The sequence below is a fragment of the Bemisia tabaci genome, chromosome 9 (genome assembly GCF_918797505.1).
Source record: "Bemisia tabaci chromosome 9, PGI_BMITA_v3".
NCBI lineage: Eukaryota > Metazoa > Arthropoda > Insecta > Hemiptera > Aleyrodidae > Bemisia > Bemisia tabaci.
Window position 1 is genome coordinate 5501021 of NC_092801.1, and position 13764 is coordinate 5514784.

A 13764-nucleotide genomic window follows, 5' to 3' on the forward strand; every position below is an offset into this window, starting at 1 on the left:
GGGTGACCGGTGGGTGACCAGGGGGCGGGTGGGGGGTGGAGGGAGTTCACCTACGTAAGTAAACACGAGTTTATCGGTGGCAACCGCCCGCAGACGCAGGCTAGGTTAGGAAAAAACCGCAGTGAGCGCTGCTTGATCTCCACCGCATCGTCTAAATAATAGAAATCCGTCGACTCGCAATAAAAAGCGCCTTTGAGGAGGCACGGAAAGTTTGAAAGGTCGAGTGCGGATGACCAGTCGGCACTTGGTTACCTGAGTTTAACGAGTGGAAGCACCGCACGGTGGGTCTAGTCAATGGGAGAGTACTGGAAAAACACATTGGATCTAGAGTCCAGACTCTTGAAAACATTGACAAGAAAAAATACTCTTGATTCAATCGGACTTTTTCTTGAATTAAAAGGAAATCCTCTTGAATTAAGATGCTCGGTTCTTAATTTAAGCTAGATTCTTCCCTAATTTTTTCCAACCTCACTGGAAAAAAAAAAAAAAAAAAAAAAACACACATTGGATCTAGAGTCCAGACTCTTGAAAGCATTGACAAGAAAAAACAAGCAGTGAACTCCAACACAATGTGTTGATAAGGCGCGTCATTAACTCGCACATATCAACCCCTTTAGTTTTCATTTACAGAGATTTCAAAAAAGGCAAGCAGCACAACAAGAGAATTCACGATCCAACACTGCAAGGTCAACGACGCACCTTGACGAGACCGTGTATTGTGAATCTAGAAAGCTATTCGAACAAATTTAAGTTTTTTGATCCGCCTCAAGCAAAATCTTATCAGATTCTTGAAGAAAAGTGCTACGGAAAAATTTAAGCGAAGAAAGGAAAAATTCTGTCGAATTCCTAGAAGATAAGTCGATTTAAAGGTATTTTGGGGCTAAAATACCCAAATCACCGGTATTATAAATCCCGTTATATTATTGAAAAGAAATTGACTCGATATAAATGCAATTGTATTAAATATGTCTTGATTTTGTTATTTTAAACGTCTTCTCATGCAAAGAAGCTCAACCATGTCCATGCTTTATTCATTCATGAATTGAAAGTAAGCAATCCACATCCCGAAAATCTACCGATTTGCCGTGAAAAAATTGCAGAAACTTGATATACCAGGTCGATGTACCCACTCTTTGAATTTACCAATCGATTTAGTGAGTGCACGTATGTGAAAGTCAAAATGCTATAGTCACTTTGGGTGCATTCATTTTTCATGAAACAATTGTAAGTAATTTCAATCCCGAAAAACCATACATTTTCCGTATAAAATCGAAAAAATCCAAATATGTCGACTCCCTGACGTGAAAATTAAATTCTACGTGTGAAAATACTTATGTATCGATATGCTGAACAGAATGCCCGCCTCTCCTCGTAATTTACAAACCGTTCCTATACTCATCTCAAAATTTGTCTCAGAGCTTTGTGTTATTATCAGCTTCCATTTAAACCCCGGTTTGATGGCCGAATCGGCTGCCCAAAAAGCAAGCCATTTTTGAAGGGCTCTATGAGAAATTCGTGATATTATCAGCTCTCAGGAAATCACCCCATGGGTAAAATTGCTGGTATAAATTTTCGAGAGCTTAAAATAATCGTATTCAAGAAACTAAGGCATTAAACTATGGAGTCAATTTCGTTTTAATAATATAACGGGATTTACTTGTCTTCAGGTCAAAACTCATACACGGAAGCCCCTTGCAAGAGGCTAATTTTTTGTAATTTCACTCAATTTTTTCTCCTTTTTATAATTGAATTGCTTGTCACATTCTGAGGTCAATCATATTAAATTGTAATTTATACATTCCCCCCCCCCTTCATTTTATTTTTTGTTTGGAGAAGTTTTGTTGATTTCTTCGGATTTCGAATACTGTAACTTCTCTTCTATTTGGCCGATTTTTATGAATGAGACCTCTTTTAATTCGTGTTTTAACGGAGAGTAAGGAAAAAATTGCTAAAAACTCGCGAAACAATTTTTTTTGAAAATTGGACGAATCCTAGCGTGACGGTGAAATGGTTAATGAAGCGTAAGTAATTGGGCGAGGGGCTGAGGATCCCGGCCTAGCTTGGCGACCGTCATTAGCTATTGTTCGTCGAGACGCCGACGCAGTGATCAGGAGCGTGGGGAAGAGAGGGGTAAGTGGATTCCTGTATGAGCCACGTTCAGCTAATGGTCTAATGAGTCTCGAGGCTCATCACAGATTGCACTAACACAGATTGCACTGTATTTCTTAGTTTTAATAAGAAATAAAATATAATTCTGTAAAATTAGTAAATAAATACCAAGACAATTATTCAGGATGTCAAAGACTGACTGAAAACTTTTTATTAACCTCATATGATAAAAATATTATTATCAGCTGACACTGACATTGTTGTCAGATGAACAGCACTATCAGAGCACGGGTACCAACTTTTGAAAAGTATAACCGAGGTTACAGATCTGTCAAAGCAACGTTTTGAACAAAACGGAGGAGTTAAATTCTCATTTCGAGAGTGCCGACCTGCTCAGCCATCCTCGAATCAATTCGCTTGATTCTGCTTATATATGCATATTTTAAATCAGCGCGTCGCATTCTTAGGCTTTTTTTGAAAAAACCAAGTAACGTAGACTCTTGGTATTCACTGCACATAAACTAATGAGCCCCAGAATGAGAAAAAACTTTAAATCATAATTATTGATGGATAAATAAACTTTTTACACGCTTTGGAAAATCTCAGAAGTTCGCGGTAGTCACTTTTCGGTAAGGAACTAAGGGACTCGGTTATTGTATCGAGCAGGGTTCGAAACGATCGCAAAGGCGGTATACTACGTATACGCGCCAATACTCTTGATTCAATCGGATTTTTGCTTGAATCAAAACGAAAACCGCTTAAATTAAGAGGCTTGGTTCTTGATTTAAGCTATATAGATTCTGATTGAATCAAGAGTACTTTTTCTTGTCGATGGTTTTAAGAGTCTGGACTCTAGATCCAATGTGTTTTTTTCCCAGTGAGGTTGGAAGAAATTCGAGAACTTTAAAAGCTCATAACTCCCTTTAAACAAAACTTTGAGATTTTTAAAGTTGTTTCATTGGTTTCCTCGTGAAATTTTCTTCCACAAACACCCTTGAAAACGAAAAATGTGACGAATTGAACATCAAAATTTGCAGTTTTAGTCAAAAGTATCATGCCCGACCTCTCTGATTGACTCGATCCACTGTGCACCGCATCGATACTGCCGTGAGGAAAAACGCCCAATGAGCATTAGAATGTTGCCTAATTGGACGTATTTATATCAAACGGAACTAAGCGCCAATTTGAGTTCCTTTTGAGGAATTTAGAATCCCGGATAGCGCGTTCTGTCAAACGGACCTAAGCGCCATGGAAAAGCATTGCGAGTATAGGACGGAATAAGCCGGACGCCCGATTCCGCCGCCAATCCAAGCCCCCCTCTATACCTTCCTCAACCTATGGTGCTTAGGTCCGTTTGATAGAAATACGTCCAATTTCCTCTCGGAAAACGTTCATTTTTTAAATAAAATATGGATATTTTTCTTCGAAATTTGTAGACTTTATGGATCAAATCACGGACGAAACGCTCTGAAAAATCGGAAGGGAAATATCCACAAACTCTCTTGTAAGTTCGTGATTTTTCGAAGGAAATTTGGCAATGTGTGATGGCTCATACGGCGTTCTTCCTTATGAAGGCAGGATAGCGCTGTAGTGTTACCGAAGAGCAGAAATGTCCAAATGTTCGCAATCAAGTCTCATTCAAAATCGGCTATAGTTTTACTCAGAGTGCAGTGGCATGGCGAGTTTTGCGATTTATCGATTGATCTGTCATTTAAACCTATGGGAAAGAATCGATGAACATGGTGTTCGCAACGAACACATTGACAATCGATTATTTACCATAGCGTCAAATGGAGAATATCGATAATAGATCATTCACGCCTCGCCATTGCACCGAGAAAAAAAACACGGTTTTTCGACGGTTACCACGGTAGTAATGTCACACGGGATTCCGCGGCACGGTTGCAGAACAAAGGTTTTCGATGACTATAATGATGAGCACGGTCTGCCGTGATAGCGAAGAGAGCCGTAAGTGCAAAAATGAAGTTTTGAGAAAACGGGCTCAGAAGCTTCTGACCGGGAAATTGTATTGAAGAGGGCTTCGTTCGTTGTCGAATTGCCACTAATCATCCGAAAGACTCCTAGAAAATCCTGTGGACGTTTAAAAATCGACCGATTTTATATCAATTACAATCACGGCAATGTTAGCACCTTCAAGACTACGTGAATACTTCACGCACTGCGCGTACTTCACGGTGCGCACTGTTATAGTTCCTACAAGACTGCATGGATAGTGCACGCATTGGCTGCCGTGATAGCGAAGAGAGTAGTAAGTGCAAAAATGAAGTTTTGAGAAAACGGGCTCAGAGGCTTCTGACAAGAACATTTTATTGAAAGAAGCCTCCGTTCTTTGTCAAATTGCCACTAATCGTCCGGAAGACTCCTAGAAATCGTATGGATGATTAAAACTCGACCGATTTTATTTCAAATACATGGAAAGGGTATTTTTCATTTTCATAATAAGCTAGTGTTAGGCAAGACACCGTAAGTGATATCTTCTGCATGCTGTCGTGGTTGCGTTTTGGACGCACAACAAACACATTATCAGGTTACATAAATTGGCAGAAGAGGGCGACAGTTTACTGGAAAGCACTGTTTTCATTGGCTCTCATGCACCTGCGGCTGTTTTGATAAAAACTATGTCATTTTTTGTGCACTTACGGTTTTCTCATACGTCTTGTTTTTATTAAATTAGGATGAATTTTGCTGTTTTAGCTGTCTCAGTAATTTCATCTGAAAGAGTTTAGACGAATTTTGAAGAAAACTCGATTTCGAAAATGTTTCACTTACGGCTCCCTTCGCTATCAAGGCAGCGGTGCTGTTACTGTGTTCACCGTAGTATTACTGTGAGCAGAAAAATGCTACCACGAGCATGGTTACGCTACTACGCTCATCAATAATCTTACCAAAATCCATGGTTCTACTACCGTGGAATCCCGTGTGACATTACTATCGTGTAATCGTCGAAAAACCGTGGTTTTTTTCTCCGTGCAACGCGAAAAAAAGATTTAGCAGAGACCTGTGCGGGTCGACAGTTTTTAACTTTTCTCCTTCCTGCGAGCGGCTCTCGTCTTGCAACATGGAGCTGAACATTGCGAGTTCACACTTCGCGTCATCGCGCCTTCAATTTTGCAAACGCAACACGGACATCCATCAAACATGAATAGTTGTATCTCTGCGCCGTCATCTACGCACCTCCTTTCCCTCTCTATATTTCTATATTATGTTTGTTTCCGCTTGACTTATTTGTAGTGGTGCTTCAAGGGCTATACGTGAGCAACATAGCCGAAGATAGAAGGGACGTAATCAGGCCTCGTTTCTTAATTTTTCTCCCGAAAAGAAAAAAATAACACTTTAAAATTTATCAAAATTAATGCTTTTACAAGAGGTTCAATTTGATCCAACTTGGAAATTTGCGTGAGTATAGCAAAGTTATGTGATATAATTCGCAATCCTGCAAAAAGTCACGCACATTATGTTTATGGCACTATTAATTTTTTGGACGTGTCTAGACGATTAGAACCTTACTTAACGAAATCAAGGACAGGTAGTTAAGTAAAGTTATTCGAATGTTTCTGGACCTATTTGAACTATTACAGCTTCTATTCACCCACAAGGCTCATTGTGGTTAGAATTTCTGTTCTGTCAAATTTTGAAGCTATGCATTTTTAGTGGCGCTATGTTATATTCAATGAAAAATGTTATGTATTTTGACATTTGAAAAAAATTTCAGAGCTAATAGAGATAAAAAGTTCGGCGATATGAACCGTGAGTGCGGTATGCTATATCAGCCGTACTATTCGGTTCAAGTAACCGTATTTTCGGTCCATGCGACTTAGATTTCAAACCAAACCGACCCACAAAACAGCGCGGCTACATGAAGATGCATGAAGGGAATGGAGCGGCCTATCCAGACCAACGTATATACAGTTCATTTTCTCCGTTATTTATTTTATTTATAGACATTCAGCACCGTACTTTTTCCCTTTGTGTAGGTACTTAGAGATTTTGATATCATGCACATGCCCATCTCTATACATTCATATGTTCTGGACATTTTGACCTGATTACGTTCCATTATCGTGAACAATTTTTATAGAATCGATGAATATACGAATGTTCAAATTAGGCCACTAGACAGGGCAAAATTAAAGCACCCGTTATGCATTCCTTCCTCAATATTTTACACAGAAAGCGATTCACGAACTGGGTAATTCGGAAGTCAACTCTTGAGTGGGTTATGTTAGAACATTGAGGGGTGAAAATATCAGACAACGTTTCTCGTTTGCGGTTTTTAATAATCTCCGCTCCCGTTTTAGTTTTTTGAAGGAGTACAAATCAATATAATTATTTGAAGTTTTCTTGGAGTTTCCTTTGCGCGGAGAAGAAATATCATACAAGTTGTCAAGAATTGACGTTGAGCAGTTTTCTTTTTGAAAAATGAAGTATGATAGGAAGTCTGCAAGGTCTCAAACAGAGATACGTGGTCTGGTGATTTCACCGTCGACTTGTACTCAACACAGATGAAATAGAACACAAATTATAAATATTACATCGTTTGTATTTTTGTTTTTTAATTGAAGGGCTTGGAGGACAAGGCGCATAAGTGCAGTTTTGGCTTTTTTTTTAGAAATATGTGTCCGAAGTTTCGAAAATACATGGATCCTTTCGCCTGAAGTTAGTTCAAACTGACTTTCTGATGTTTAAAAATTGGAATTTGGAGCAATGTTTCACAGATTATGCATTGCAACTAGTTTTCCTTGAATTCATTAATATCTCATTTTTTTCAAAAAGTGCAGTCATGCGCCTTGTCTTCCAAGCCCCTCAACTGATGTAAATCATAAACACTTTCATCTTCTGCGGGAATTGATCTCTGAACTTCCCATCCCGTGGATCGTTTCCTATCTGAAACGTTGAGGAGAGAAAATGCAGCGGTGTGCTTCAGTTAATACCCTGTGTATTGCCGTGGAACAACGTCGGAAGAACGTCGTAAGAACATTCGAGAGTTGCCAAATTTCCTTCGACAAAATGTTCATTTGCGAGAAAAGTTATGAATATTTACCCTTGAAATTTTCAGGACTTTTTGACGGAATGGAGATGTTGCATGTGTGATGGATTTGCGATTTGACCATTGATTCTTATGTAAAAATTTGCGAGAAACACGATAGTACCATTGGTTTTCTCTGAAATCAACTCCCAAGCTCAAAAAAGCTCTCAAGTTGAGGCCAAAATGGAGGGGATATTCCACGCTATCCTAAGAGTCCACCTCTATATCAAGACTAACTCTCCATGCAAAGATAGGGAATAAATACATTAGCAGGGTTGCCATCTTATTCGGGACTCCAAAACTGAAAACACGGTAACCCTGCTAATGTATTCGCTCCCTATCTTTGCATGGAGAGTTTTTCTTAATGTAGAGGTGGACTCTCACTGTAGCGTGGGATATCCCCTCAATTTTGGCCTCAACTTGAGAGCTTTTTTTGAGCTTGGGAGATGATTCAGAGAAAACCAGTGTCACCACCGTATTTCTCGCTAGCTTTTACATAAGAATCAACAGTCAAATCGCAAATTCCTTACACATGCAACATCTCCATTGCGAACAAAATTATCTGAAAAACTGGAAGAAACATATTCATAAGTTTACCAGGAAATTGAAGTTTTATCAAAGGAAATTTGGCAACGCCTGGAGGTTCATACGGCGTTCTCCCTTAACACTGCAGTGTACTGCCCCGCTCTCAAGTCAGAGAAACTGCGAAGCAACAGGAAGCGAAGTTGCTGGCGTGCAACTTGACGCTCGCCCACGCATACCCTCGCTGGCGCGATATCGATCACCAGTAGTGGCATCTTATCAACAAGTCTGACGCAGGGTAAACACCAGAGGAAAACCGTCCCACAATCGATATCCACGACCGTCCGAGAACGAAACTGCGTCCTATCCTGACCACAACCACGCTCGAAAGTAGGCAAGCGAACGCAACAGCTGTTACACGCCACACGGGTGGCATCGGTGAATATCGAAGGGGCAAACATGAAAGCAAGTTGGTATCGTGTGAGATTGAAGGGGCAGCACTTACCGGCGTGGTTTTCGGGGCGGACGGAGGTCTGATTCACATGTTACGGGGTTGCGGAGCGCGGAATGGGCGCGAGGGGCGCCGCTCGGCTGGGGCAGGTGCTTCGGGGGCGCGTCCGGGAGGCGACGGGCGAACGACCATTCCTCGACGGAGCTGGGCCCACTTCTGAGCTCGCGGGCTCTGCCAAGACTCGCTTCGGCGCTCCGGGTGAGTGACGTCACGTGGTGGTGCGCTCTTTAACCTGCGCTGTGCTGGCGACGCGGCGCGGCGCTCGGCGCCCGAGCCCGGGGCTGCGAAGCGACTCCCACGTAGCGCGGCTGGCATCCCCCGTTCACGAATTGCGGCCCATATTGATTTATGAAACACTTGTTGCGGCCGCTCGGCCGCACGGCGCATCGTGGCCTCCGAGCCGCACGGAATTTACGCGAGCTGCGACAAGCACGGTCATAAAAGGACCGCGTTAACAGAAAGGAACGAAGCCACATCAGCTATTGCCAAATTTAATGGAGATGTTGCATGTGTGAGGAATTTGCGATTTGATTGTTGATTCTTATGTAAAAGTTTGCGAGAAGAACGATGGTGCCCCTGGTTTTCTCTAAAATCAACTCCCAAGCTCAAAAAAAGCTCTTAAATTGCGGCCAAGATGGAGGGGGTATCCCATCATACCATGAGAGTCCACATCTACATCAAGACAAACTCTCCATGCAAAGATATGGAGCAAATACTTTGACAGGGCTGCCACTTTATTTGGGGACTCCAAAACTGAAAACACGGTATCACTGCAAATGTCTTTGTTCCGTTTCTTTGCATGGAGAATTTGTCTTGATGTAGAGGTGGACTCTCAGGATAGCGTGGGATATCCCCGGTCATTTTGGCCTCAACTTGAGAGCTTTTTTTGAGCTTGGGAGTTGATTTCAGAGAAAACCAGGGGCACCAGCGTGTTTCTCGCAAACTTTTACATGAGAATCAACAGTCAAATCGCAAATTCCTCACACATGCAACATCTCCATTTCCGCGAACTACGACAAGCACGGTCATAAAAGGACCGCGTTAAACAGAAAGGAACCAAGCCACATCAGCTATTGCCAAATTTAATCGGGCAATTTAATTTTTTACATGAAAACGGTTGTGCGGATATTTGAGCACATTTCAGTGAATTTTCTCCATAATACAAAGCAAATTCCTTAAAATTTTCAAAGGAATCTGCACAGATGTTCTCTCGTAAAAAATGAAATTTTCCGGTTAAATTTGGCAATGGCTAATGTGGCTTGGTTCCTTTCTGTTTAACGCGGCTCAAATATTCACAAGTGTTCCTGAAAATTCGTATTTAATCGAAGGAAATTTGACAACTGACAAAGATGCATACGCCGTTTTTTCTTAGCATCAGAACCTCAGAAGTGTGATTGTAAACGCTGTATGAACATTCGAGAGTTGCCAAATGTCCTCAAGTGAAATTTTTATTCTTGAGGAGAGTTAAGTATATTATTTCTCTTGAAATTTTCGGATAATTTAGAATTTATTACGAAGCAAAGTCTCTGAAAAATTGAACGACAAATGGACCGCGTTGAACAGAAAGGAACCGAGCCACATCAGCTATTGCCAAATTTAATTGGGCAATTTAATTTTTTACATGAAAACGGTTATGCGGATTTTTCTGCTAATTTCAGTAAGTTTGTTTCGTCGTGCGAAGCAAATTCCTTAAAATTTTCAAAGAAATCCGCACAAATGGACGTATTTCTGCCGAACGGAACTATGTGTATGTGTATTATGACGTGAGCCCTGTTATGTATGTACTCTTATGGGTCTCAGGGTTTATGTTTTGATGCATATAGTTTCTTTTGGCTGAAATGTGTCCAAATGCATAGGCGTAGCTAGGCCATTTTGTTGGGGGGGCCTGGCCCCCCACCACCGGGGGGTCTGGGGGGTATGGAATACCCCCCAGGTCAGCGGGGGGTCCGGGGGGCCTCCCCCGGAAAATTTTTGAAATTTTAACTCTGTTTGAGCGCATCTCGAGGCACTTGTGGCGTTAATCTTCCTTCAATTTCTGCATAAAATTCACCCAGTTTTATGCATTTTAAGGTTAAAATACTTTGAAATTGTTGCATTCAACAGGTTATTCCATTTATTTTCTCACTTTTAACCACTCATTTGTGTGAAAATTGCGAAATAAATGTTTAGTGAATGCCAGAATAATTGTTCTGTATTAGGAAAAGCCCATGCAAAGTAAAATATAATATAATGAGCAAGACGTAACTATGAACGAATGAGCATTTGTCATGTACCAAAAAATAAAGATATGAACTATGAATTAGAAAAAAATCGAAAAATCCGCAAGTGTTGCGCTCTGCGGGAAACTTTGGGAAACATTTTACATAGCTTTCTCCTTCAATTCGGAAGATAGGCATCCTCTCACGGGCCACGGCGACAGAGACTTACCGTTAAAGATGGTGTTTTTGCACCATCCAGAATTTCTGGGGGGGGCCAGATGATACTATTTCCAATTTTGGGGGGGGCCAGGCCCCCCCTGGCCCCCCCCTTCCTACGCCACTGTCCAAATGTTCTCTCGTTAACAATTAAATTGCCCCGTTAAATTTGGAAATGGCTGATGTGGCTTTGTTCCTTTCTGTTAAACGCGGTCCAAAACTGCCTTGATAGCGAAGAGAGAAGTAAGTGTGAAATGTAACATGGGAATTTGAAACCATATATTTTTCAGAATTCAGTCAATTTTTCAGCGTACATATTTTCCTGGCTGAAATCTTGAGAACTTGGCATATCTATTGACGTATAATACCTTCCATTTACTACAAAAAAAAAACCCCGAGTATCTTTATTTTTCAAATTTCAATTTTATTTTAGTCGGGTCGATGCTGTTGACTGTTCCGTCAGCTTTATCGTCAAAAACATCGACCCGCCTAGAAGAAAAATGAAATTTCGACCGTTAAGATCTTTGGTGTTTTTTGGAGAAAGTGGAGCGTATTAGACATCAATAGATACGCCAAATCCTCGAGAGGTCAGTCGTGAACATATTTTTGCCAAAAAATTGACTGAATTCGGGAAAAATTTATGACTTTGTATCCATTTCTCTTGTCAATTGGCATGAGAAAAAAGTGTGGTAGGATCTGAACTGACGTGATAGCGTAGAAAGCAGTGAGTGTCAAATTTTCCAAATCGAGTTTCCTTTAAAATTCGTCTAATCTCTTTTAGATGAAATCACTGAAATAGCCAAAACAGCAAAATTCATCTTGACTGTATCAAAACGAGACATAAAAGGAAGTCGTGAGTGCGCAAAAATGACGTAGTTTCAGGCAAGACAGTAGCAAGTGACATTATTCCTCCAAACAGCCAATAAAATAGTGCTTTCAAGTAAAGTACCGCCCTCTTCTGCCAATTTCTGACCTGAAAATGTCTTTGTTGTGTGTCCAAAACGCACCCACGAAAGCATGCAGAAGATATCACTCACGGTGTATTGCCTAACACTAGCTTATCATGAAAATGAAAAATACTCTTACTATGTATTTGAAATAAAATCGGTCGAGTCTTAATCATCTGAACGATTTCTAGGTGTCTTTCGGATGATTAGTGGCAATTTGATAAAAGGACGGGGGCTTCTTTCAATGCAATTTTCCGGTTAAACGCTTCTGAGCCCGTTTTCTCAAAACTTCATTTTTGCACTTACTACTCTCTTCGCTATCACGGCAGCCAATGCGTGCAGCTCATTATGAGCTCATTATGATTTAACTATAAATAAATTCAAAAATTCAAGAATTAGATTAATAATATCTATCTTATTAGGAATATATTTTTTAGTAATTCAAGGATATGAATATAGTGAATTGTCGTTTACTAACATAAATAATAAAATTAGATTGACTAATATAATATTTTTTTACTTTTACGATTTCTAGACTTTTCGAGATTTATGATCCTCATAGATTTTTCTTTAATTTAAACCTTAATTGATTTCCTATTTTCTTGATTTTATTATTAAGAATTTCTGAGTTCTGGTGTTTAAACACATGGTGCATGCAGTCTTGTAGGCGCTAACAATGTGCACCGTGGAGTACGCGTAGGGCGTGAAGTATTCACGTAGTCTTGCAGGTGCTAACATTGCCGTGATTGTAATTGATATAAAATCGGTCGATTTTTAAACATCCAAACGACTTTCCAGGAGTCTTTCGGATGATTAGTGGCAATTTGTCAAAGGACGGGGCCTTCTTTTGATACAATTTTCCGGTCAGACGCTTCTGAGCCCGTTTCCACAAAACTTCATGTTTGCACTTACTGTTGCCAGGAAATGTTGCCTGAAACATATTTTCGCGCTTTTCTTTCAACATCAGAGTCGAATCCAGCAATTTGGGGACACCGAATCTCCTCCATTCAAACCTATGCTGAATAATCGATTCTTGTCGGAGCACCTGCCCTCTCCCCCCAGAATCGAAACATTTTCATGGGTTTAAATGGAGGAAATTCGGCGTTGCCAAATTGCTGGATCCGCTGATGGTCAACGTCAGAATCTATCAAAAATATTTGAACCTATCAATACTGCCGTGCTAAGGAAAAACGCCGTATAAACTTTTAGGCGTTGCCAAATTTCCTCTGTTAAATCAAGAATTTATGGGAAAATTTATGAACAACATAACATTAATATTGGGTCTTTCAATTTTTCGGAGAATTTCGTTCGCAATTTAATCCAAATAGTGTAAAAATGTCGAGGACAAATATTGATTACTTTTCTCAAGAATAAACATTTTATAGGAGGAAATTTGGCAACTCTCGAATGCGCATACGACGTTTTTACTTAGCACGGCAGAATAGAGCAAAGCACCAAGTCGCAATTCACTAGATAACGCATTAGCTCGATATTTATCCCACGCCTTCATTTACGAGGATATACCACGAAGCGTCCTTCCTCGAACTGTAGCCCCATTCGATACGAGGAAATATGCTGCGCAGTTTACATTCTCTTGTAGCGGTGGAAGGTGGATCCGCTAGCGTGGGATCAATTACGTCCAGTTGATTTCATGTAGAAATTTTTTTCGACTAACTCATGTCGCTTTTCTGTAGGTGTAACGAGTTTTTAAAAAGCGACCTGCCTGGCCATTCCTGAATACCAAATATGTTGTCAATACATACGAGACGCCCTCTTACCCTCCGAATTTTTTTTCTCGATTTAATCTAAAATATCTGAAAATTTCAAAAAAAAATATACGTGACTTTCCTCAAAAATATATGTTTTACTCGGGGAAATCTAGCTACTCTCGAATGTTCTTACGGCGTTCTTCCTTGGCACGGCAGTTATGTGTTACGTACGCGGTACTTTTATGAGAGTAAGATATGCTCAAACGATTAAAAGTTAGAAAGTATTAAAAGAATTAAACGTCACGGGAATTTAGGCAACGTCCGATGTAGTCAGGCAGATAGATTGTCGAAATTTTTTCATTTGAAGATATGGTGAAGAATCGATCATTAAGGTGTTCATTGCAAACACGCTGTTTATCGGTCCGTTTCCATAGGTTTAAATGGATCGCGTTTAAAAAAAAGAAACCAAGCCACATTAGCGATTGCCAAATTTAACCGGGTAATT

At 40.3% G+C, this 13764-nt stretch overlaps 1 protein-coding gene across 3 annotated transcripts in view; it reads right to left on the bottom strand.

The window, feature by feature from the left end:
- IA-2 (tyrosine phosphatase IA-2) overlaps positions 1 to 8363 on the bottom strand; it is a 136328-nt gene extending 127965 nt beyond the window's left edge. For all 3 annotated transcript variants that reach the window (XM_072304256.1, XM_072304255.1, XM_072304254.1), the window contains exon 1: positions 8184 to 8363. The gene's annotated coding sequence lies outside the window, so the exon portion shown is untranslated. The remainder of the gene's footprint in view (positions 1 to 8183) is intronic.
- Between the last annotated feature and the right edge of the window lie 5401 nt (positions 8364 to 13764).